Raw genomic sequence first — 25456 nt, 5'->3', positions numbered from 1 at the left:
CTGGGTAGGGGGGCTCCCCTAATCTGAAGCATAGTTGAGGAGGTATGAAAGAGGGAAGATGGGACTGGGAGGAGGAGGGAAGGATCTGTGACTGAGTGTAAACTGAATTAATTAATAAAAAATGAAATAAAGAAAGCAGTCATGATAGTGCATGGTCTAGAACTCCCTAAAATTTTAACTTCTCAGTTACACCAAGGCAAAAAGTGCTGGCTACTTTTTCAAATAAGACTTAAGTGTTGCCATCACTTCAACTTTTCTATAGTCTTTTTTAAACCTAACTTTTGAGATAAAAATATAATTACATTTCTTCCTTCCTTTTTCTTCATCCAAGTCCTCTCACATACTCCTCCTAGCTCTCTTTCAAATTCATGGCCTCTTTTTTCATTAACTGTTTTTACATTCTTTATATGTATGCATATATGTACATGTCTATGTATTTATAAATATAAAATTGAGTGTGTAATGTTACTTGTATGCATGTTTTCAGGACGGACCATTTTGTATTGGATACCAACTTATAAGTTCCTTCCTGGAGAAGAATATTTCTCCCACTCTCAGCCTTCCGTAGTTGCCTGTAGTTCTTTGCGTAGGGTTGACGTCTCCTGGGATTTTCCTCATCCAGTTTGGCATGTTCATTCACTGATTTTATCCTTGTTCAGCTCATGCTTGGGTGGTTATGTCCATGAGATTTTGCTCAAATGGATTCTGATGTTGCAAGGAGACACAATCTTACAGTAAATTCCCTGATCTTCTGTCTTGTTACAATCTTTCCACTTCTTCCAAAATGTTCCCCGAGCCTTAGGTGATGGGGTGTTTCCTATATGTATCTCTTGGGACTGGGATCCACAACTATGCATTTTGATTGATTATGGCTTTATGTTGTGGTGTTTCCTATCTGTTGCAAAAAGAAATTTCCTTGATGGGGGGTAAAGATTACACTTATCTGTGGATATAACAACATACCTTTAAATTGTTATTAGGGACCATGTTGGTTTGGTAAAGTAGTGGCTTGGTATTGTGGAGTATATACCAGAGAAGACTACTTGAACATGTTCAAGCCAATAGAAAGTCTTTATTAGCCAGATGGTGACTACACTAGATGTTTGGGATCCCATTGTAGCCACGGTCCTTTCTCGGGGTGAGCTTTTAAGCACAAAAACCACCACCTGGTTGACATACTGCAGTTAACAATAAGTTACCCACAAATATACCTACAGAAGCCAAGAAGCAAGGTTAGTGCAATCAGAGACTTTCCCCAAACTATATGGACTTTGATGGACTAGCTCCTAGTTTTGGCAGGTGGTGCTGTCAATGTGCTTAGTTTTATGGCCTGAATTGTACTTTTTATCATGGAGTCAGCTGTGTTCAAGTCTGAGGTCTTGGTACAGTAGGTTCTCCTCCAATATTCATGACTTCACTAGCACTAAGATTCCAGTATGAGGCACATTTTGCCTCTTGTTAAAAGAGTCTTAAGTCCAACTAGAGAGCTGTTGATTACTGTCAAAGTATGAATGTCACTGCTCCACCCCTAAGGTTATTGAGGCATGCTGGTCATTTACATGGTTCATAGGTATCATATCTTTGTAGGACTGTTGGTTGCCTCCCTCCTTTGGACACTTGCATGGTGCCTTCTAGTGCCATGAAAGCTAGTCCTCAGGGAGGGGGCATTCAGGTCAGTTCCAGTTCAGGGGTTTGCTGGCCTTGTTTCTGAAGGACAGGATGTCTTCAGCAATAGGGACTTAACCTTCTACCTCTGGGTGAGGGAGCAACCAAGAACAATAATAACAATAGGCTGTATAAAACATACACCTCCCTAACAGCTTTGGCCAACAGCTTTAAAGAGAACTTTTGATACTGGAGTTTTTGTTAGGTTGTCTTTGGCTCTTGGGGGGAGCATAATAAGCTCAGATGAGAAAAAGTCATTAAATGATATATGTATAATTATACCCTTTTTCCTTTTCCATTTCCCCTACTCCCATCCAAATCCTGGCAATGGTCCCATTTCCATGTTTCTGCAGTTACTTCTGGGTATGTACTCACATTTGAAAATTTGGATCTAGGAGCTTTTAAGATCTAGGAGCTTTAAGAGATAACATGAGACATTTGTTTTTCTGGGTCTGGGTTACCTCACTCAGTATGGCCTTTTCTAATTCCATCCATTTCTCTGCAAAGTTCATGACTTCATTCTTTTTTAAGCTGAATACTATTCCACACTGTATATGGCCCACATTTTCATTATCCATTTGTTGGTTAAAGGACGTTTAGGTTGTTTCCATTTCCTGGCTATTGTGAATAGAATAGCAGTGAACATGCAGACCAAGTTTATGTGGAGTTGGATGCTGAGTCCTTTGGATATAGCTGGGTGATATGGTAAATTTATTTTTAACTTTTGAGAATTTTCCACACTGACAGTCTTTTAGATACTACGTTTCCTTTGTCTCCTCCCAGGGGCCTCATGTATCAGCAAAAGAATTTTTTATTATTAATTACACTTTATTCACTTTGTATCCCCCCATAAGCCCCTCCTTCCTCCCCTCCCGATATCACGCTCCCTCCCCCTTCTTCATGCATGCCCCTCCCCAAGTCCACTGATAGGGGAGGTCCTCCTCTCCTTCCTTCTGATCTTAGTCTATCAGATCACATCAGGAGTGGCTGAATTGTCATCTTCTGTGGCCTGGTAAGGCTGCTCCCCCCTCAGGGGGAGGTGATCAAAGAGCAGGCCAATCAGATTATGTCAGAGGCAGTCCCTCTTCCCATTACTATGTAACCCACTTGGACACTGAACTGTCATGTGCTACATCTGTGCAGGGGTTTTAGGTTATCTCCACGAATAGTCCTTGGTTGGAGTATGAGTCTCTGGGAAGTTCCCTGTGTTCAAATTTTCTGGTTCTGTTGCTCTCCTTGTGTGGTTCCCATCCTCTCCAGCTCTTACTATTTCCCACTTCTTACATAAGATTCCCTGCACTCTGCCCAACAGTTGGCCATAAGTCTCAGCATCTGCTTTGATAGTCTGCAGGGCAGAGGCTTTCGGAGGCCCTCTGTGGCAGGTTCCTAGGTTGTTTCCTGTTTTCTTCTTCTTATGTCCAACCTCTGAACCACTCTATTTCTACATCTGTAGAACTGTAAAGCATTTGGCAGGATGCTGCCAAATTCCCATCTGAGTGCCCTAATTCAAAACAATCTGTCTTAGTGCAGAGAGCAGAATGCTATGGTGCAGAGTCCATTTATTCACAAACACAAATGCAAAAATTTGCTGGTTGGTACTAAATTATCTCATCCAGTTGGCTTTGTTTCATTCAGACTTGTTTTGTTCATATGAACTTTTCATCTCCTCCAGAGCTTCGAGGGTGGCAGCTGCCCTTCGTGTTTTTTGGTTGAACATAATGGGCATGCCCAGGTCTTACTGTCCTGGCAACTGCCAGGTATGGTGCCAAAGAGTCACTAGGTCCCCAGCTACGTTGTTCCTATTATTTAGTGTTCCATAGGCCCAGCTTCCTTAATGTTTCTTACAGGTCCCCATCCTTAATGCTTCCCTTCCTAAGAAACTACAAACCACACTGAGTCTGTACTTTGTGTCATCCTTTATCTCACTTTTTGTTTGTTTGTTTGTTTGTTTGGGACATGTTTTACTAAATAGCCCAGTCTCGTCTTCAACTTGTAACCATCTTCCTGCCTCAATTTCCCAATATTACAGATATGGGACACCAGAAAAGAATCCAACATCTCCTTTTACAAATATCTTTAGATTTATCTTTTCTACTTTAGTGTATAAATGTTTTGTATGTATACTGTGTGTACATGCCTGGTGATCCTAAAGGTCAGAAAAAGGCATCAATCAATTTCTCTAGAATTGGAGTTCTAAGTTACAGATGGTTGTGAGCATCATATATATATATGTAATTGAACACAGGTCCTCTATAAGAGCAATGAGTGCTCTAAACTACTGAGCCATAATCTTTTTGCTTCTGTCTTCTACAGGCTCCGCAGTTGCATAGGAGGCTTTTAAGTTGACATGAAAATGGTATAGCTTTGCAGTGTTGTCCTTATTTCTTAGTGCTTCTTGTAAGGATTACCACAGTCTGGATTCAGTGTGCCTCTATTGTCTCACTTCCCACCGCATCTCCATCCTAAATCCTTTGGCTCTGTTGGCACATGGTGATTTTAACTTTGTGTGTTGTAGCCAGAGTATGGTGGCTTCCAAAAAAAAACGCAAGATGGTTTTAAATCTTTTAAATCTCAGCTCAAGTTATTCACTCTGCATGAAATTATTTCTACTCATGTCTCAGCCTGTGCTATTCCATACAGATTTAAAAATCCACACATAAAATTGCTTTGATATAATTAGTGATTCATTTTGAGTATTTCGCATGAATGTACATATGTACATTACATGCATGCCTGTGCCCAAGGGGTCAGAAGACAGCATCAGGTCTTCTGAGACTGGAGTTACAGCCACTTATGAGATGACATGTGTGTTCTATGGGTTGAATCCCAATGTTTTATAAAATCAATAAATACTCCTAACTGCTGAGCTACAACAAATATATTTTAATAAAAGTTATGTGTGTTGGCTTGAAACATGGCTTTAGAGGGTAAGAGTGTTTCCTGCAGAAGCATGAGGATCTGAGTTCATATTCCAGCATCCATGTTACAAAACCAAAGCAGGGAACTGGAGACACGACTCAGAAGTTAAGAGTACTGGCTGCTTTTCCAGAGGATCTGGGTTCAATTCCATATATCCATATTACAGCTCACACCATCTGTTAACTCCAGTTCCAGGAAATTCCTCATCCCCTTCTAACATCTGCAGGCAAAAAGCATGAACATGGAGCATAGACATACAAGCACATAAAACACTCATACAATAAAATAAAAAATATTTAAAGTGCTGGGCATGGTCCTGTAGAGCTTTGGGGAAAAGCCTTTGTGGAGCTTAGCTCCAGGTTCAGTGAGAGACCTTGTCTCAAAATGAGTAAGTTGGAAAGTGACAAAACAGGACATCAGGTGTGCTCCTCTCCTTCATGTGTGTTCATTCACCACCACCACCCCGACAAATTATGTTTAGTCTCAAAACATCTTATGATGCCATACATCTTAGCAACCTCAGTGTACAATATTTCCTGTCCTTTAGTAAATAATTTTCTCCTTTTAATATAAGCAAAATACATCTAGTAGTTTCTTTTAAAATTTATTTATTGTTATTTTATGTACATTGGTGTTTTGACTGCATGTATGTGTGAGAGTGTCAGCTCCCCTGGAACAGGAGTTACAGACAGTTGTGAACTGCCATATGGGTGCTGGGAACTGAACCTATGTCCTCTGGAACAGCAGTCAGTGCTGCTCTCCAACCCCAGTAGTTTCTTTTTGGTATGGCTGAACTGCCAGCATTACTATTTTTGTCCTTTGTAGCCAAGTAACAAAGCACTGTGAACAAAGCACTGTGATCTGATAACCAAGTAGAGAGTTGCTGGCAGGTAGGGCAGCCAGTTATGAATACACTTGACCAAGGATGATTTGTTTGTAGGGTATGACTGAGCAGCAAGACTATGGTTTAATCATAGCACATAGAACATAATGCAATCTAGGAGTCATGTTTATGTATGATTTTTTTTCTAGTCAACATTTTTGGACACTGGTTGACTGTGTGTAACTGAAATTGCAGGAAGTGAACATTTACACGGGGCAGGGCAAGTATTACATTCTGAAGAACTAATGAGGAAGACAAAGAAGAGCGAGGACACTTTGCTGAAGAAAGTAGTGAGAAGAAAACAGAGGGAGCAATTATTTAAAGATAAACTTGCCCAGTTTTACATGTCCTTGTTCTTCTATTTTTGAAGTAAATAAGCAGATGTATGTGATCTGATGTTAAATGAGAAAATATCTGACAAAAACCCTATGCAAACCAGGAATGGAAGAAAGTTGCAATTTTCTACTGCTTTTTATAATTGTTCTATATATTTTTTTATATTTCTCAATCAATGCAATTTTGTAAATGATTTCAAGATGTTGGTAAAGGAGAAAGAAAATCAATTCAATTTCTATTTTAGGTCTTTAGATTCACTTGAACAATTTCTCCATGTGTTATAAAATGTCTCCATCTGATGGGTAAAGCAAAGAGGTGCAATTCAACTTGACTGTGTGAAAGACTATTTTAAGTCCACATTATCTACACTCTAGATTCTAGTGTGTGGAACTTTTGTTTGTTGCAAGACAATCACAACAGTTAAGCTGCTAATGAGTTACAAGATCACACAGACAAACAGTCCTCAGTATTCTGCTTTCTTTAATGAGCAATTTAGATTTAGAGTACCCTTCAAAACATTTTAGCTTTCTAGAGGTCACTCATTCTTCCTTTTTGGTTCCTTTCACTTAGCACTTAATTCGGAAGAATTAGAAAATAAAATCAGCTACTACCCAAGTGAGACTTCTAGAATAGCTTAGAGCTGAGCTTAACAAATCCCAGCACTGGGAAGATAGAGATATTCAGAGCATGGCCTGGCCTATGGCCAGTTCCAGCCATAAGTGGTATTATGAGAGATATTGTTTAATCAATGAAAGTTTATTGAACACAGCCTATGCTGTGTTTTAGGCTAGGGACAGCCTTTGTCAAAAAAAAAAAAAAAAGGTGGCCTGTGTCTGATGAATGACACCTAGGGTATCCTTTGGCATACACATGCATAAATATACACGTAAACACACACATACTCTCCTCTTGTATAATATAACGAACCTGATAGCAAAACAAAACAAAAACAAGACTCTGGAAATTGGTCAAGTGAGGAAAGAAAGTGACAGAAGCATATTGTCAGCACAAAACTAATACATAATTAATAAAGATATTAATTAATCAATTAATTAATATATTAGTACCCATATTAAGTGAGTATTAATACACACTACATTAGTTGTGATACATACATATAATGAAATATTTTTGTTTAGTTCTTAGACAAAAATTTGAGTTGTGGCGATCAGATTTCCAAGCATTGAAATGCAGTAAGCAACTGGGAATCTGTGATTAGAGTTTACAAAAACAAGCCAATGTTGGAGACATGGATATGGAACTCATCATGCTTTCCTGTCATAAATATGTTTTTTTCCATTTTTATTTTTTAATATTAGTTATAGTTTATTAACTTTGTAGCCCTGCTATATCCCACTCCCTCATTCCCTCCCAATCCCACCCTCCCTCCCTCATCTCCTCCCTGCCCCTTTCCAAGTCCATTGATAGGGGAGAACCTCCTATCCCCTTTCATCTGACCCTGGTTTATCAGGTATCTTCAGGACTGGCTGCAAAGTCCTCCTCTGTGACCTGGCAGGGCTGTTCTTCCCTTGGGGGGGGGGGGTTACGTCAAAGAGTCAGCCATTGAGTTCATGTCAGAAATGGTACCTGTTCCCCTTAATAGGGTACCCACTTGAATACTGAGCTACCAAGGGCTACATCTGAGCAGAGGTTCTAGGTTATATCCATACATGGTCCTTGTTTGGAGAAACAGTCTCATAAAAGACCCCTGTGTCCAGATATATTTGGTCCTTGTGGAGCTCCTGTCCTCTCCAGGTCATATTAACTCCCCCTTTTTTCTTATGATTCCCTGCACTCTGCCAAAGGTTTGGTAATGAGTTTTAGAATCTACTTTGATATACTGCTAGGTAGCGTCTTTCAGAGGCCCTCTGTGGTAGGCTCCTGTCCTGTTACTTGTTTTCTCCTACATCCAATGTCCATCCCATTTGTCTTTCTAAGTGAGGATTGATCCTCTTACCCTGGGTCCTGTTTCTTGTTTATCTTCTTTAGATGTACAAATTTTAGTATGTTTATCCTATCTTATATGTCTATATAAGTGAGTATATACCATGTGTGTCTTTCTGCTTTTGGGATACCTCACTCAGGATGATCTTTTCTAGATCCCACCATTTGCCTGCAAATTTCATGATTTCCTCATCATAAATATATTTTTAAACTAACTTTTAAGGTATATTCTCATGGTCTACCATTCAAAAAAACTAGTTTTATGGCAACTACAGTGATTTTCTTGTCATTACTTCCTTTGTTTAACAGTTTCCCTTCTGTTGTCAGGATGCACATATCCTATTAACCTCGCTTCCCATCCCCTCCTTAATATGTCTTTCTTACTCTCGTGTTTCTTGTGCTGTTTTTTGTCAACCTGACACAAACTAGAGTTATCTAGGAAGAGGGAGACTCCATTGAAAAATTGCATCTGTCAGACTGGTTTGTAGGCAAGTTGGTAGGGCATCTTCTTGAATAATGTGATAGGACCAGACTTGACACCCCCCCCCCAAAAAAAAGTCATCCATCCCAGGAGGTAGGCCATGGGTTGCCATAGGGTTCCCTACCCAAGGAACAGCCTGAGCCTAACCACAAGAATGGGAAGACATTTTATCTCAGGGTGGGGCATCTGTGCTGGGCAGCCCACTGAACTTGTAGTAGAACATTCATGGCTCAGAAAAGACCTAACATTCCTGAGGTCTATAGATAGCTCGCTCAGTGTTAGTTATGCTAGGTAGCCAATCACTTTGTAACAAGCTTGCCCTTGCTGAATGTCATCCAATCATGCTAAGCTGTGAATTCCTGACTCTTGCTCAAACCCCAATAAAAATGCTGCCATACAGCTTCTCAGGACTCCTCTCTGATCCAGTACATTGGTGATGATGGAGAAATTGAGCTTAAACCCAAATAAAGCTCTCTGCTCTTGCATATATTGTCCAGCTCCTGGTGGTCTTTGGGGACCCTATGATGTGGGCATAACATTTGGGGGCTTGTCCAGGATCTCTAAGACCCCCTAGGACTCCCTGGCACGTGAAGCTGAACGCCAGCTGGTAAGTGAACACTTTGTTTGTGTCTGTCCATGTCTGTCTCAGAGATATTGTTTTATGTTTTGATTTTTTTTTTCTGGCTCACAGTACTTTTTAAAAAATTTATTACGGGAGCCAAGATGGCGAATAGCACACACAGTTTCCGAGCTGTGGAAGAGATAAAGTTCTGAGTTGATGAGTGGAAGAACTTCTGAAGCCAGGGAAACAACGGAGAGACTTTCTAAACAACAGGGAACATCGCAGGAGGTGAAAACCTTGGTCTCGGGTCACCCAGGGACTTGTTTGGGGAAGGTGAGAAACGATCCTTTGATCTCTCAGCACTCCCCTCCCCCAGACCTCCCTCCTCCTCGGCACAGCGGACTCGCCTTTCTCAGCGCAGACCTAACTGCCTGGGGCCTGCAGCCACTGAGGCGGAGCCCCAAGCCCTTTATCAGCAAAGGCCAGCAGTACTGTGTCTCAGAGCCCCAGATTCATGCGCGGCGGCTGCACCATCCTCCCAGGGCCCGAGTCTGCTAGACGCCATACTAGCTCCGCAGGAGCGCCATCACTGACAGTACGGCCCGCCCAATCCCACAGTGACAGAGAATACGCTATATACTCACTAAAACCAGACAGAAACGCCATACAAGCTAGACACACCAGGCGCTGGGCCTCCCAAGCTTGGAGAGCACAGTGAAGAGACCCCAGGACTTCCCAGAAAGCATCTGGACTAGCAACCCAGTCTCCAGTTACAGCGGGACTTTCTAACCTGGCGGCGGAGCAGCACTGAGCTGGCGGGGCACATCAGCCCTCCAGTTTAAGACCAACCAGGGCCAAACCAGAGAACAGAAAGGCTGGTTACCCCGATTCCCACTGACGTGACCACCCTGAAATCTCCAGCTGCAGCAAGACCTCATAACCTGGCAGTGACAACAGCATGGAACTGGCGGAGCACATCAAAGAAGCAGGGCCAAACCAGAGAGCAGAGAGCCCAGATACCCCGTTCTCTGCCAAGTGACCTGCCTGTAAGTGAGTGAACCCTTGAGAATCTGCAGCTCCACTGATCCTGGGTCCTGCTAAAACAGAAGCCAGGCATCGAACCCCCTCCCACCCATATACCCACTTTGGGAAACAGAGGGGCACTTGGAACATTGAAGTTCCTGCTCTGTGGGTCTAATTGAGGAGTTAAGGCAGTTAATGCCAGAAATCGCGCTGCGATCATCATTAGCGCCTGCGACATATACATTGCAGAGCCCCTCCCACACACTCAAGGGTTCAACATTAGCCATCACTCTGTCCCTTGAGACACACGCCCACGCCCACTTACACACACACAAACACATATACACACGCACGCACGCTTGCATTTGCCTCTGTTTGCGCCTGCGTACTTTCCTCCCACAGGTACAGCTAGTCCTCAGCATACGCTGAGGACATGGGACCTCTCTCAACTTCCTGAAGAATTCTCCAGACTGGAGAGAGAGACAGTACCAGTCTGATCGGCAGAATCCAAAAACAAACAGGGAAGGTCTCAGATAAGCCAATGGCCAGGGGTAGGCGAAAGAACACTTCCAACATAAATCAGGACATCATGACTTCACCAGCAAACCCCAAAATCGATGGATACTACAATTCATCAGAAGCACAGGAAAATGACCTTAAAGCCATGCTTGCTCAATTATTTGAGGCTCACAAGGAGGAAATGAACAAATCTTTCAAAGAGTTGGCCAGTCAATTGGAGGTAAAGAAAGAAGAAATAGACAAAACCCTTAAAGAAACACAGGCAAACATAGCCAAACAAATAGAGGCACAAGTAGAGAAAAAATTAGTGGCATACAAAAAGGAAATGAACAAAGAAATAGAGTCCATCGTAGAGAGACAGGAATCCAAATTCAAACACATGGAAGAAATGGTGCAAGGCATGAAAACAGAATTAGAATCAATAAAGCAAACACAAAATGAGAAAACTCTTGAGCTGGAGAACTTGGAGAAAAGATCAGGAACCACAAAAGTAAGCATCACCAACAGAATACAAGAGATGGAAGAGAGAATCTCTGGAGCTGAAGACACACTTGCAGAAATTGATACTTCTCTCAAAGAAAAAGTAAAATCAGAAAAATTCCAATCACAAAATATCCAAGAAATCAAGGATGCTATGAAAAGACAAAATCTAAGAATAATAGGAATTGATGAAAAAGAAGACTCCAGGCTCCAAGGTCCAGAAAATATTTTCAAGAAAATCATAGAAGAAAATTTTCCCAACTTAAAGAAAGAGATGTCCATAAATATACAAGAGGCCTACAGAACACCAAATAGACTAGACCAGAAAAGAAACACATCACGTCACATCATAGTCAAAACACTAAATCTACAGAACAAAGAAAAGATATTAAAAGCAGCAAGGGAAAAAGGCCAAGTAACATATGAAGGTAAACCTATCAGAATCACACCAGACTTCTCATCAGAAACTATGAAAGCCAGAAGGGCCTGGGCAAGCATCATGGAGACTCTTAGAGATCACAAATGTCAACCGAGACTACTATACCCTGCAAAGCTTTCAATCAACATAGATGGAGAAAACAAAATATTCCATGACAAAACTAAATTTACGCAATATCTATACAGCAAACCAACCCTACAGAAGATACTAGAAGGAAAACTCCAATCCAACGAAAACGAATTCACCCAAGAAAACAGGGCATACAGATAATATCCCAACAAAAATGAAAAGAAAACAAGCAATGAAACAAGGTAAGATCATCGACTCCATTACAAAAGGAACTAACATGCATTGGTCAATATTATCTATCAATATTAATGGACTCAACTCACCAATAAAAAGACACAGGCTAACAGAATGGTTACGGAAACAGGACCCAACATTCTGTTGCATCCAAGAAACACACCTATGCAACAAAGATAAACACTACCTCAGAGTAAAGGGCTGAAAAAAAAATGGTTCCAGAAAACAAGCTGGAGTAGCCATCCTAATATCTAATAAAATAGACTTTCATCCAAAGTTAATCAAAATAGATAAGGAGGGCCACTATATTCTCATCAAAGGAAAAATCCAACAAGAGGACATCACAATTTTGAATATCTATGCCCCAAATACAAGAGCACCTACATTCGTAAATGAAACAATATTAAAGCTTAAATCATACATTGATCCTAATACCTTAATAGTGGGAGACTTCAACACCCCACTCTCATCAAGGGACAGATCAACCAAACAGACACCAAATAGGGAAATAAAAGCACTCACAGAATCCCTAAATCAAATGGACCTAATAGACGTCTACAGATCTTTTCACCCAAACTCAAAAGAGTACACCTTCTTTTCAGCACCACATGGAACCTTCTCCAAAATAGACCATATAGTTGGTCACAAAGCAAGCCTCAACAGATACAAAAGGATTGAAATAATCCCTTGTATACTATCTGACCACCATGGACTAAAGCTGGACATCAACAACAACAGAAACAACAAAAAGCCGACACGCACATGGAAACTGAACAACTTACTACTCAATGACAGCTGGGTCAAGGAAGAAATAAAGAAAGAAATTAAAGACTTTCTAGAATTCAATGAAAATGAAGGCACAACATACCCAAATTTATGGGACACATTGAAAGCAGTGCTCAGAGGAAAATTTATAGCACTAAGTGCCTACAAGAAGAAATCTGTAACATCACATACAAACAACTTAATGGCCCAACTGAAAAACCTAGAAAAAAAAGAAGCAGATACACCCAAGAGGAGCAGACGGCTGGAAATAATCAAACTAAGGGCAGAAATCAATCAATTAGAAACAAATAAAATTATCCAAAGAATCAATGAAGCAAAAAGCTGGTTCTTTGAGAAAATCAACAAGATAGACAAACCCTTAGCCAAACTAACTAAAAAGCAGAGAGAAACCATACAAATCAGCAAAATCAGAAAGGAAAATGGGGACATAACTACAGACACTGAGGAAATCCAAACGATTATCAGGTCATACTACAAAAGCCTATATGGCACAAAATTTGAAAATCTAAATGAAATGGATAACTTTCTTGACAGATTCCATGTACCAAAATTAAGTCAAGATCAGGTAGAAAGACTGAATAGCCCTATATCTCCCAAGGAAATTAAAGCAGTCATTAACAGTCTCCCCTCCAAAAAAAGCCCTGGACCAGATGGCTTCAGCGCAGAATTCTACAAGACCTTCAAAGAAGTACTAACACCAATTCTCCTCAAACTATTCCACAAAATAGAAATAGAAGGAACACTACCAAACTCATTCTATGAAGCCACAGTCACTTTGATACCTAAACCACACAAAGATCCAACAAAAAAAGAGAACTTCAGACCTATCTCTCTTATGAACATTGATGCAAAAATACTCAATAAAATACTTGCAAACCGAATCCAAGAACACATCAAAGATATCATCCACCATGACCAAGTAGGCTTCATCCCAGGAATGCAAGGGTGGTTCAACATACGGAAATCCATCAATGTAATCCACCACATAAACAAAATGAAGGAGAAAAACCACATGATCATCTCCTTAGATGCTGAAAAAGCATTTGATAAAGTCCAACACCCATTTATGTTTAAAGTCTTGGAGAGATCAGGGATACAAGGCACATACCTAAACATAGTAAAGGCAATATACAGCAAGCCTATAGCCAACATCAAACTCAATGGAGAGAAACTTAACTCAATCCCACTGAAATCAGGGACAAGACAAGGCTGCCCACTCTCTCCATATCTCTTTAACATTGTACTTGAAGTCCTAGCCAGAGCAATAAGACAACTAAAGGAGATCAAGGGGATACAAATAGGAAAGGAAGAGGTCAAAGTGTCACTATTTGCAGATGATATGATAGTATACATGAGCGACCCCAAAGATTCAACCAGAGAACTTCTTCAGCTGATTAACACCTTCAGCAAAGTGGCAGGATACAAAATCAACTCAAAAAAATCAGAAGCCCTCTTGTATACCAAAGACAAAAAGGCTGAGAAAGAAATTAGGGAAACAACACCCTTCACAATAGCCACTAATAACATAAAGTACCTTGGTGTGACTCTAACCAAGCAAGTGAAAGACCTGTTTGAGAAAAACTTCAAGTCTTTGAAGAAAGAAATTGAAGAAGATCTCAGAAGATGGAAAGATCTCCCGTGCTCATGGATTGGTAGGATTAACATTGTGAAAATTGCCATCCTGCCAAAAGCAATCTACAGATTCAATGCAATTCCCATCAAAATACCAACTCAATTCTTTACAGACCTTGAAAAAAAGATTCTCAGCTTCATATGGAGAAACAAAAAACCCAGAATCTCCAAAACGATCCTGTACAACAACAGATCATCTGGAGGTATCTCCATCCCCGATCTCAAGCTGTACTACAGGGCAACAGTAATAAAAACTGCATGGTATTGGCATAGAAACAGAAAGGAGGATCAATGGAATCGCATAGAAGACCCAGAAATAAACCCACACACCTATGAATACTCAATATTTGACAAAGAAGCCAAATCCATTCAATGGAAAAAAGACAGCATCTTCAACAAATGGTGCTGGACCAACTGGATGTCTACATGCAGAAAAATGAAAATAGATCCATATTTATCACCCTGCACAAAACTAAAGTCCAAGTGGATCAAGGACCTCAACATAAAACCAGATACTCTAAATCAGTTGGGAAAAAAAGTGGGAAACAGCCTAGAACTCATTGGCACAGGAGACAACTTTCTGAACAGAACACCAACAGCACAGGCTCTAAGAGCAACAATCAATAAATGGGACCTCATGAAACTGAAAAGCTTCTGTAAAGCAAAGGACACCTTCATCAAAACAAATAGACAGCCTACAGATTGGGAAAGAATCTTCACCAACCCTTTATCTGACAGAGGGCTAATATCCAGTATATATAAAGAACTAAAGAAGCAGAAAAGCAACAAACCAAGTAATCCACTTAAAAAATGGGGAACAGAGCTAAACAGAGAATTCTCGAAAGAGGAACATCGAATGGCAGAGAAACACTTAAAGAAATGCTCAACCTCATTAGCCATTAGGGAAATGCAAATCAAAACGACCCTGAGATTTCACCTTACACCCATCAGAATGGCCAAGATGAAAAACTCAAGTGATAGGACATGCTGGAGAGGTTGTAGAGAAAAGGGAACCCTCCTCCATTGCTGGTGGGAATGTAAACTGGTTCAACCACTTTGGAAGTCAATCTGGCGCTTTCTCAGACAACTAGGAGTAGTGCTACCTCAAGACCCAGCTATACCACTCCTAGGTATATACCCAAAATTTGCTCAAGTACACAACAAGGACATTTGTTCAACCATGTTCATAGCAGCTTTATTTGTAATAGCCAGAACTTGGAAACAACCCAGATGTCCATCAACGGAGGAATGGATACAGAAATTGTGGTATTTTTACACAATGGAATACTACTCAGCAATCAAAAAGGAGGAAATCATGAAATTTGCAGGCAAGTGGTGGGATCTAGAAAAGATCATTCTGAGTGAAGTATCCCAGAAGGAGAAAGACAAACTTGGTATTTACTCGCTTATATAGACCTACAAGATATGATAAACATAATGAAATCTACACACCTAAAGAAGATAATCAAGAAAGTGGACACAGGCGAAGGTGATTAATCCTCATTTAGAAAGACAAATGGGATGTGCATTGAACTTATGACAGGAGTCTACCACAAAAGGCATCTGAAAGACTCTACCTAGCAGTGTTTCAAAGCAGACACTAAGACTCATAACCAAACCCTCGGCAGAGTGCAGGGAATCATATGAAAGAAGGGAAGTTAGTATGATATGGAAAGGATAGGAGCTCTACAAGGACCAAATATATCTGGGCACAGGGTCTTTTCTGAGACTGACACTCCACCAAGGACCATCTATGGATATAAGCTAGAACTTCTGCTCGGATGTGGCCCGTGGTAGCTCAGTAACCAAGTAGTTTTCCAAAGTAAGGGAAACACGGACTATTACTATTTCTAACAGGATTTCAAGGGCAGGCTGTTTGACCCCCCCCCCCCGGGGGAGGAGCAGTCTGTTAGGCCACAGAGGAGGACTTTGCAGCCAGCCCTGAAGATACCTTTATAAAACAGGGTCAGATGAAAGGGGAGGAGGTCCTCCCCTATCAGTGGACTTGGAAAGGGGCAGGGAGGAGACCAGGGAGGGAGTGTGGGGTTAGGGAGGGAATGAGGGAGCGGGATACAGCTGGGACACAGAGTGAACATAATGTAACTAAAAAGAAAAAAAATAATAATAAAAAAAAGAAAAAAAATTTATTACAATGCATTCACCCAGAGGAATCCAAGATGGCAGCAACCAGTGTGCACTATATCCGAGGGACACAGGATCCAAAACTCTGAAAATGGTGAGTGGAGGGGCAGCTGAAGCCAGAACATTGACATTGAGGCTTCCTGGGCAAGAGGGGACAACCTATGAGCTGGGACGGTTTAGATCCAGGTCACCCATGTATGTCTCCAGGAACTGAGAGTAGCGAATATTCAAACCCCCTGCATTTCCCCTTGCCCAAGCACAGAACTGCTTGCTTGACAGATGAAGCAGTGGTTGCCCCAAGCGCAAGCCTCCTTGCTTGGTGACTGAGATGGCAGAAGTGGCTGCCCCAAGTAAGGATCTCCCTGCCCAGTGGCCAAACAAGTGGACACCACTGAGTTGATGGGTCTCCTGAATTCTCATTTGCCCCTATAGGCCCAAATCTGAGAGTAGAGAACAGAAGGATACCCTTTGCTTTCCAATTAAGAAAGGCCAATTACGGAGTGGCCTTCAAGTGAGTGCATGCAGAGCCCCAGATCTAGGGTCCCTTTATACTAGCAGCCAGACATCAGATACCTCCCACCCACACCCCAACTGTGAGCAACATAGGGATCCTTGGGACAGCATTTTCAACATTGAAGTCCCTGTTCTGTGAGTCTACCAGTGGAGTCCAGGCAAACAATTCCTGGATCCCAGATAGATCTGAATACCAGGTGGACAGTAGGAGGACAGGCCTGTAGGCCACTGAGGCAATCAAAGCATCTGCACATGTGCATTGCACCCATGAACAGCATAAGCACCCCTCCTGTGCTTAAGCTCCACCCTTCCAGGCATCTACATGCTTTAGCACCCTGTCCTTTAAGGTACACTTCCACGAACACACCCATGCTTGCGCACATGCGCCTGCAACCTTCCTCCCTTAGCTACAACTAAAACACCAACATCCACTCTTGAACCGGTGGACCTCTCTCATCTTCCTGAAATATACTCCAGACACCAGAAAGAGATGTACCCAGGCTTCATGTTAGTTGCCTGTGTTTTATGGTGAATAGCTGGATAGAAAGATGTGGAGTTTATGTAGGGTCTGAGGATATAGAAGATTAGGTTATGAGAATCTAGAGAGTGTTGTTTGATGGTCTGGGAAAGTGTTTCCAAGTTGGTAAATGCAAAAAAGATTGGAGGGTCTAAGTAGTTATTTTAAGGTATGGGAATGTGAGTTATAATAATATAAGAAAGTGATTTAAGGCATATTAAAAATGCGAGATATTTCAGATTTCTCCCTCCTCTCTGTTATTGTTGTGCTTATGCTGTTATAAGATTTCAGAAGTTCAGAGTTTTTACACTGACCAACAGAGTTCTGATAAGCTGATGGAGCACTCACTGCTTATTATCCAGTCACAAGCTTGAGATTTTAATTTCCTCTTGTTTGTCTTCTGGAGATAGACTTAGAGGTACAACTCATCACCCTAAATACATGTGTCTAATGGGTATATCTGACCAAAAAGCCATAGCTTTTACTATAGTATTCTTAATATCTGCCATTTCTGAGGTAAATTTTGAAACAGGATTTAGGAATATCTTAAATCTATTCCTCCTAGTTGCTTAGTTAAGGAAAGCCCAAGCATCCAGGGTTTAGCAGTAAAGGCATTAATGTATTTTTGCCTAACCTTCCAGTGTGACATGGAGGCGGGGGCTAAAAGTAGATGCTGAGTGTACAAAAAGTGGCAGAGCTCCATTGGTGTGCCCACAGGAAAAGTGTTAGATTTTCAGACCATGGACACACTTAAATTGTTTATAAAGTTTACAAAACAGACAGCTAAGAAGAACTGATACTCATTCCATTGGATGCAGTTTTACCTGTTACTCACAGAATGTTGTGTATGTTAGATTTGCTGATATGTTACTTTTCTGAGTTTTTAATATATATATATTTCCTTTTGTAAATTAAAAATTCATATAAGTTTCAGGAAATCAAAAAGTCATGAGGCTTGGATCTGGCGTAGTTCAAACAAACCCCAGATGAGTTTTTTCCTTGGTCTTGGGATTCCTCACTTTTCCCATTTACTAGACAAATTTTAACTTCTGTCTCTAGTATGAATTTTTCTCAGCAGATTTTCACCTGGTTGCATCTATTCCGGGATCAGCAATGGATTGCAAACTGAAATCTGGACTTGCTGGAAGCTGACATGATTGCCCCCTGTCTCTTCAGTTGGATCAGCTAACCAGACACTTCTGAGGACTGCCCCATTGCCCAGCCTTTGGCTGGCATTTCAGCCTTCTTAACCCCTGATGCCAATGGTCCTATTGTCAGCACTGATGCAGTTTCAGAAGAAGAGATATCTGGCCCAAAATCACACCTAACAGGCTGAAATGCTAGGTCAAAGGGGGCTCCCTGACATTAGCTATTATCTTGGGGACCTGCTTAGCTGGAACAGGAACTGGTATTGCAGCACTGGATGTACAAAGCCAGAATTACAACAGCTTAAAGGCAGATATTAATAAAGATATTCAATGCCTTGAGAACTCAATCACCCATTTAGAAAAGAATGTTGATTCCCTGGTAGAAAGAGTTGCAAAACAGAAGGGGCTGAGATCTGTTGTTTTTTCACAGCAGGACAGCTATAAACAGCCCTTAGAGAGAGATGTTGTTTTTATGTAAACGAGTCAAGAATGATTTGGAAATCATTAGTAAAAATGACAAAAAGCCTGGAGATACTCTAGAGAGAAAAGATTCCAGAGGATGGTTTACTACCCCTATACCCACCCTGATGAGACCCCTACTCATTTTGATTTTTACCTTTGAGCCTTATATTTTAAATCACTTGATGGCTTTCATGAAGAAATGTTTGGCAGCAATACAGTAACAGTATTCAGATCCTATTATGGAAAGGTAAATCTGGAGGACTCCAGGGATCATATATGGAAGACCCAAGATTGGGTCTTCAAATGATCATGGGAAGGAGGGAATGAGAGACTAAAGAATTTTGGGTATTGGTTTAAAGTTTAAAGCACAAGCCTGAATGAAGGCTAGCCAGGTGGAGACCTGTCCTGTTGCCTGTTGGGGGGGAGGGGAGAGCCAGCCTTACTGCATTCTTTCCTTGCCCACTAGAGATATAGTTGCTAGGAAACTGGCCCAGATGGCCAGGCCAAAACCGTGTATGGTTTTGATGCCCAAAGTAAACCAATCATTTCAAAAGTCAATTTTCCTTATCCAATCATGTAACACCAAAGCATGTAAGTACCTGCTTGCAGTTTTGTCCTTTAAAAACCTTGTTCCCCTAGACTGTGGGACCACATTCCTCTCCTGATTCCACAGGAAGGTTACAACCCGTGTTCAAACATGTATACAATAAACCCTCATGTATTTGCAGCGACTCAATTCCTGGTGGTCTTTGAGGGTCTCATGAACTGGGCATAACAGATGCAAAGATATTCAATAAATACTTGCAAACTGAATACAAGAACACATAAAAGATATCATCCACCATGACCAAGTAGGCGTCATCCAATGAATGCAGGGGTAGTTCAATATATAGAAATCTATCAATGTAATCCACCATATAAACAAACTGAAAGAGAAAAACCACATGATCATCTCCTTAGATACCAAAAAAGAATTTGACAAAATTCAACACCCATTCATGTTAAAGTCTTAGAGAAATCAGGGACACAAGGCACATACCTAAACATAGTAAAGACAATATACAGCAAGCCTATAGCTAACATCAAACTAAACTGAAAGAAACTTAAATCAATCCCATTAAAATCAGAGACAAGGCAAGGCTGCTCCCTCTCTCTGTATCTCTTCAACATAGTACTTGAAGTCCTAGCTAGAGCAATAAGACAACTAAAGGAGATCAGGGGATAACAATTGGAAAGAAAAAAGTCAAAGTATTACTACTTGCAGATGATATGAAAGTATACATGAGTGACCCCAAAAATTCAACCAGAGAACTCCTTCAGCTGATAAATACCTTCAGCAAAGTGGCTGGATGCAAAATTAACTCCAAAAATTCAGTAGCTGCTTATATGAAAGACAACAGGGCCGAGAAAGAAATTAGGGAAACAATAGCCACTAATAACATAAAGTACCTTGGTTACTTACTCTAACCAAGCAAGTGAAAGACCTGTTTGAAAAAGACCTTCAAATCCCTGAAGAAAGAAATTGAAGAAGATATCACAAGGTAGAAAGACCTCCCATGCTCATGGATCAGTAGGATTAACATACTGAAAATGGCCATCCTGCCAAAAGCAATCTACAGATTCAATGCAATTTCCATCAAAATACCAAAACAGTTCTTTACAGAACGTGAAAGAACAATTCTCAATTTCTTATGGAAAAAAAAAAAAAAAACAGAATTGCTAAAACAGTCCTGTACAACAACAGATTGTCTGGAGGTATCTCCATCCCTGATCTCAATCTGTAGTAATAAAAACTGCACAGTACTGGCATAGAAACAGACTGGTGGATCAATGGAATTGAACAGAAGACCCAGAAATAAACCCACATACTTACAGATACTTGATTTTTGACAGAGAAGTCAAAACCATTCAATGGAAAAAGACAGCATCTTCAGTAAATGGTGCTGGTCTACCTGGATGTCTACATGTAGAAAAATGCAAAGAGATCCGTATTTACCACCCTCAAAACTACAATCCAAGTGGATCAAAGACCTCAACATAAAACAAGACAGACAGAAGAAAAAGTGGGGAACAGCCTTGAACTCATTGGCACAGGCGACAACTTCCTGAACAGAACATCAACAGCACAGGCTTTAAGATCAACAATCAATAAATGGGACCTCATAAAAGTGAAAAATTTCTTAAAGCAAAGGACATTGTCATCAGAACAAAATGACAGCCTACAGACTGGGAAAGGATCTTCACCAACACTATATTTGACAGAGGGCTAATATCTAGAATATATAAAGAACTAAAAGTTAAAAAGTAACAAATCAAGTAATCTAATTTAAAAAAAAAGGGGGGGTACAGGGCTAAAAAGATTTCTCAATAGAGGAATAGCGAGTGGCAGAGAAACACTTAAAGAAATGCTCAATGACCTTAGTCATCAGGGAAATGCAAATCAAAACAATCCTGAGATTTCACCTTACACCCATCAGACTAAGATCAAAACTCAAGTGACAATACATGCTGGAGAGGATGTGGAGGAAGGGGAATCCTCCTCCATTGCTGGTGGGAATGTAAACTTGTACATCCACTTTGGAAATCAATCTGGTGCTTTCTCAGACAATTAGGAATAGTGCTACCTCAAGATCCAGCTATACCACTCCTAGGCATATATCCAAAAGAGGCACAAGTATTCAAGGACATTTGTTCAACCATGTTAATAGTAGCTTTATTCATAATAGCCAGAACCTGGAAACACCCCAGATGTCCCTCAATTGAGGAATGGATGCAGCAATTGTGGTATTAACACAATGGAATACTACTCAGCAGTTAAAAACAAGGAAATCATGAAATTTGCAGGCAAATGTGGGAACTAGAAAAGGTCATCCTGTGTGAGGTATCCCAGAAGCAGTTAAGACAGACACATGGTATATACTCACTTATAAGTGGATATTAGATATATAATATAGGATAAACATACTAAAACCTGTACACTTAAAGATGCTAAGCAAGAAGGAGGACCCTGTGCAAGAAGATCAATCCTCACTCAGAAAGGCAAACGGGACAGATATTGGAAAAGGGAGAAAACAGGACAGGAACCTACTACAGATGACCTCTGAAATACTCTACCCAGCAGGGTATAAAGCAGATGCTGAACCTCGTAGCCAATCTTTGGGCAGAGTGCAGGGAATCTTTTGAAAGAAGGGGGAGACAGAAAGACCTGGAGGAGATAGGAGCTCCACAAGGAGAGCAACAAAACCAATAAATCTGGGCAAAGGGGTCTTTTCTGAGAATGATACTCTAACCAAGAACTATGCATGGAGATAACCTAGAACCCAAGCATAGATGTAGCCCATGGCAGCTCAGTCTCCAAGTAGGTTCCCTAGTAATGGAAAGAGGGACTGTCTCTGACATGAACTCAGTGGCTGGCTCTTTGATCACCTCCCTCTGAGAGGGGAGCATCCTTACCAGACCACAGAGGAGGACGATGCAGGAAGTCCTGATGAGACTTGATAGGCTAGAGTCAAAGGGAAGGGCAGCAGGACTTCCCCTATCAGTAGACTTGGGGAAGGACATGAGAGGAGATGAGGGAGGAAAGGTGGGAGTGGAAGGGGATGAGGGAGGGGGCTACAGCTGGCATACAAAGTGAATAATCTGTAATTAATAAAAAATAAATTATTTTTAAAAACCCAATCCATTCGTCCTGTATCCCAGCTGTAGCCCCTCCCCCATCTCCACCAATCCCACCTTCCCTCCCCTTTTCCTCCCATGCCTACTCCACCGACAGGGAAGACCCTCCTCCCATTCCATCTGACCTTAGCCTATCAGGTCTCATCATGAATGGCTGCATTGTCTTCCTCTGTAGCCTGGTAAGGCTGCCCCCCTCAGGGGGAGGTGATCAAAGAGTCAGCTACTGAGTTCATGTCAGAGACAGCCCCTGTTCCTCCCACCAGGGAACCTACTTGGAGACCAAGCTGCCACAGGCCACATCAGTGCAGGGACTCCAGTTCATCTCCATGAATGGTCCTTGGTTGGAGCATCATTCTCAGAAAAGACCCCTGGGTCCAGATATCCTGGCTCTGTTGCTCTCCCTGTGGAGCTCCTGTCCACTCCAGGTCCTGCCATCTCCCCCTTCCTTCATAAGATTCCCTGTGCTCTGCCCAAAGTTTGGCCATGAGCCCCAGCATCTGCTTCAATGCCCTGCTGGTTTTTGTGTTTCTTTGTGTCTGTGTTCTTGTTTTTGGTGTCCACTTTCTTGGTTTTGGTTTCCTTTTGCAAAAGGCATTGGAACTGGCCCTTGGGATTAGAGGGCACGCTGTACATTCCCCAGCCAGAGGTGCAGAAGACGTTCTTGCTCTCTTTAGGAGAACCTCAGTTGGGAGTAGCTGACTAGTAAATCCCCCAGCCTGAAGTGCAGAAGATATTCTTTCCACCTCTTTGGGAGAACCTCAGTTCTCATTGGTTTTAGTTTTGAGGAGAGCCTGGATGCTCTCAAATTGGTTCTTTGGTTCTGGAGAATCTCAGTTCTCGTTGGTTTTGGTTTTAGGGAAAGTCTGGAAGCTATCAAATTGGTTCTTTGGTTCTGGATCCAGCAAAAGGTACCACCACAATTCTCTGGCTGACCAAGTTTTCCCCAGGAACATTTGTGTCTGTTCATGAATGTCCTTGTGTTGTTTTACAATGAGTCTTCCTGAATTGATTTTAACTATGGGTAAAGCTTGATTTTAGTTCTAGGTCAACAGAGCTGTGGTTCTTGGCGGCTCAAGCACAAGCCACAGGTCCCTCCCTGGCAGGGTGGCTCCAGCCATGGTCCACAAGCTCTGCTCCTCTATCCTTTAGCTCTGGGTGGGAAAGAGCCTGCTGGGAAGGCAGGCAGGCCTGCAACAATGGCCATAGGTGTACAAACCTGGCCTCTGGGAGGAAAACTGGTGGTGGTGGCCGCTTCTCTTTAGGGGGTCAGCATGAGAGGGCAAAGGCAAGGAGAAATACAAATGGATGGCTGCAGCGTGTGGCACTCTGGGCAACAATTGCTCGCAAGTAACAAAGTGTTTGAAATTACACTGAAGAAAGTAAGGAAAGTTTTGTCTGCTTGTTTTAAATGTATATATGTACGGTTATGACATGTTTGCTTCTGATTGATCTTAAATGGTTAATATAATCTGTATGTCTTGGTTATAGGTTAACAGTTGTTGTATCTGTTTAAAGTTTAAATTCAAACTCTTGTTTAGAACATATATATGTGTGCTATGTGTTTGTAACATCTATGCCATGTGATGTAACTCTGCCATCTTGAAATTGCCATATGGTGTAGCATAGGGCAAAAAATTTTTCAGAACCTCTTAGTCATAATGAATTCTGTTTATCATCCTATCTCCTTTTAGACTAAGACAAGCCTCATTTTAAATTGGTATTGACACTGAATTATTTACACTGATGATATATGGTTTTGACTTTTTAAATTATGGTTATGCTTTGTGACTTCACTCCTAAAAAGAGTACTTCATTTTGATATTGCAAAAACAGATTACTTTTAAAAATGTGTTTACAGCTATGAAGCATTTTAAAGTTTATCAGGTATTTTATAATAACGTCTTTATGAACATAGAATTCAGGGTTGCATTTTCCCAGCATGCTGTATTTGTGATTCAGCCCTGGTTTATAAAAGTCTATTCAGATCATCAGGCTGATTTGAAGTGTGCCTGGCTGGCTGTGTTTTTGCCAGTTCCCAAATGAACGGATTAATGCTTTTTCTTTCTGGCCAATAGTTTTGGTATGGCCAGAATAATAATAGTTCAAGTACAGTTTTTAAATTGTTCTATGCTGGTCTATTATGCAGTTAGTTCTAAAACTTATTTGATTACAATGTTAGAACTTGGTTACAGAAAACTGTAAATGCTCCACAGTGCTACACCAGGGGCACCATGGGACAACTTCAGCAGTGACATTTGATGGCTATGTTTTAAACTGCCCACCATGGCCTGTAACAATACGTTGCTGGTTCAGGGATAATGAACTGGAGCCATGGTTTTATTACCATCTTTGTTGAGGGCTGCCAGCTGTATTCAGTTCTCTGTTTAGCGCTAAGTACAACTTTTGTCCTTTAAACTTTTGCTGATCAGTCTTAGTAATGCAATATGTCAGGATCAGCAAGATTTGCCAGTCACTCTATGAACTGTATCTATGATTAAAAGGTTTATTTTTATTTTAGTTCACAAATACATTATGCTAATGACTGCAGTTGGTTACAAGATTGTGCTTTTCTTAGTCTCTTGTTTATGTTTTCAAGGTTAAGCCTAGGGTGGGTAACTACAAAGTTTGCCTATGTAGATCTACTTGAAATAGACCATATCTATTTCCATATCCACATTCCATATCTATGGAATGTACTAGAAGTAAAGATTATAACATTCTGTTTTACAGGCAGTTTAGAGCAGATAACTAAAGACAGATAAAGATTAAATCAGATATGCTGGCTCTCAAGATTGTCAGAGATCTGATAAATATGGCATCTAATGTATGTAAGTTTTGTTATGATAGAGAATCCCAAAATCCTGGCAGTAGCTCCCCAAGGTTTCCGAGAAGATTTAGGCACAACAAAAGATGACTTCAACCCTGGATTGTGATGTGCTGACCACTGGGCAAGGTTGCCCTAACTGGCCCACCACTAGGGCCCAGCTTAAACTGTGGACAAAACTGGACACCTGGAGAGTCATTTTT

Source organism: Psammomys obesus, unplaced genomic scaffold, assembly GCF_907164565.1.
Source record: "Psammomys obesus unplaced genomic scaffold, mPsaObe1.curated_primary_1811, whole genome shotgun sequence".
Lineage (NCBI taxonomy): Eukaryota > Metazoa > Chordata > Mammalia > Rodentia > Muridae > Psammomys > Psammomys obesus.
This window is presented reverse-complemented; position numbering follows the sequence as displayed.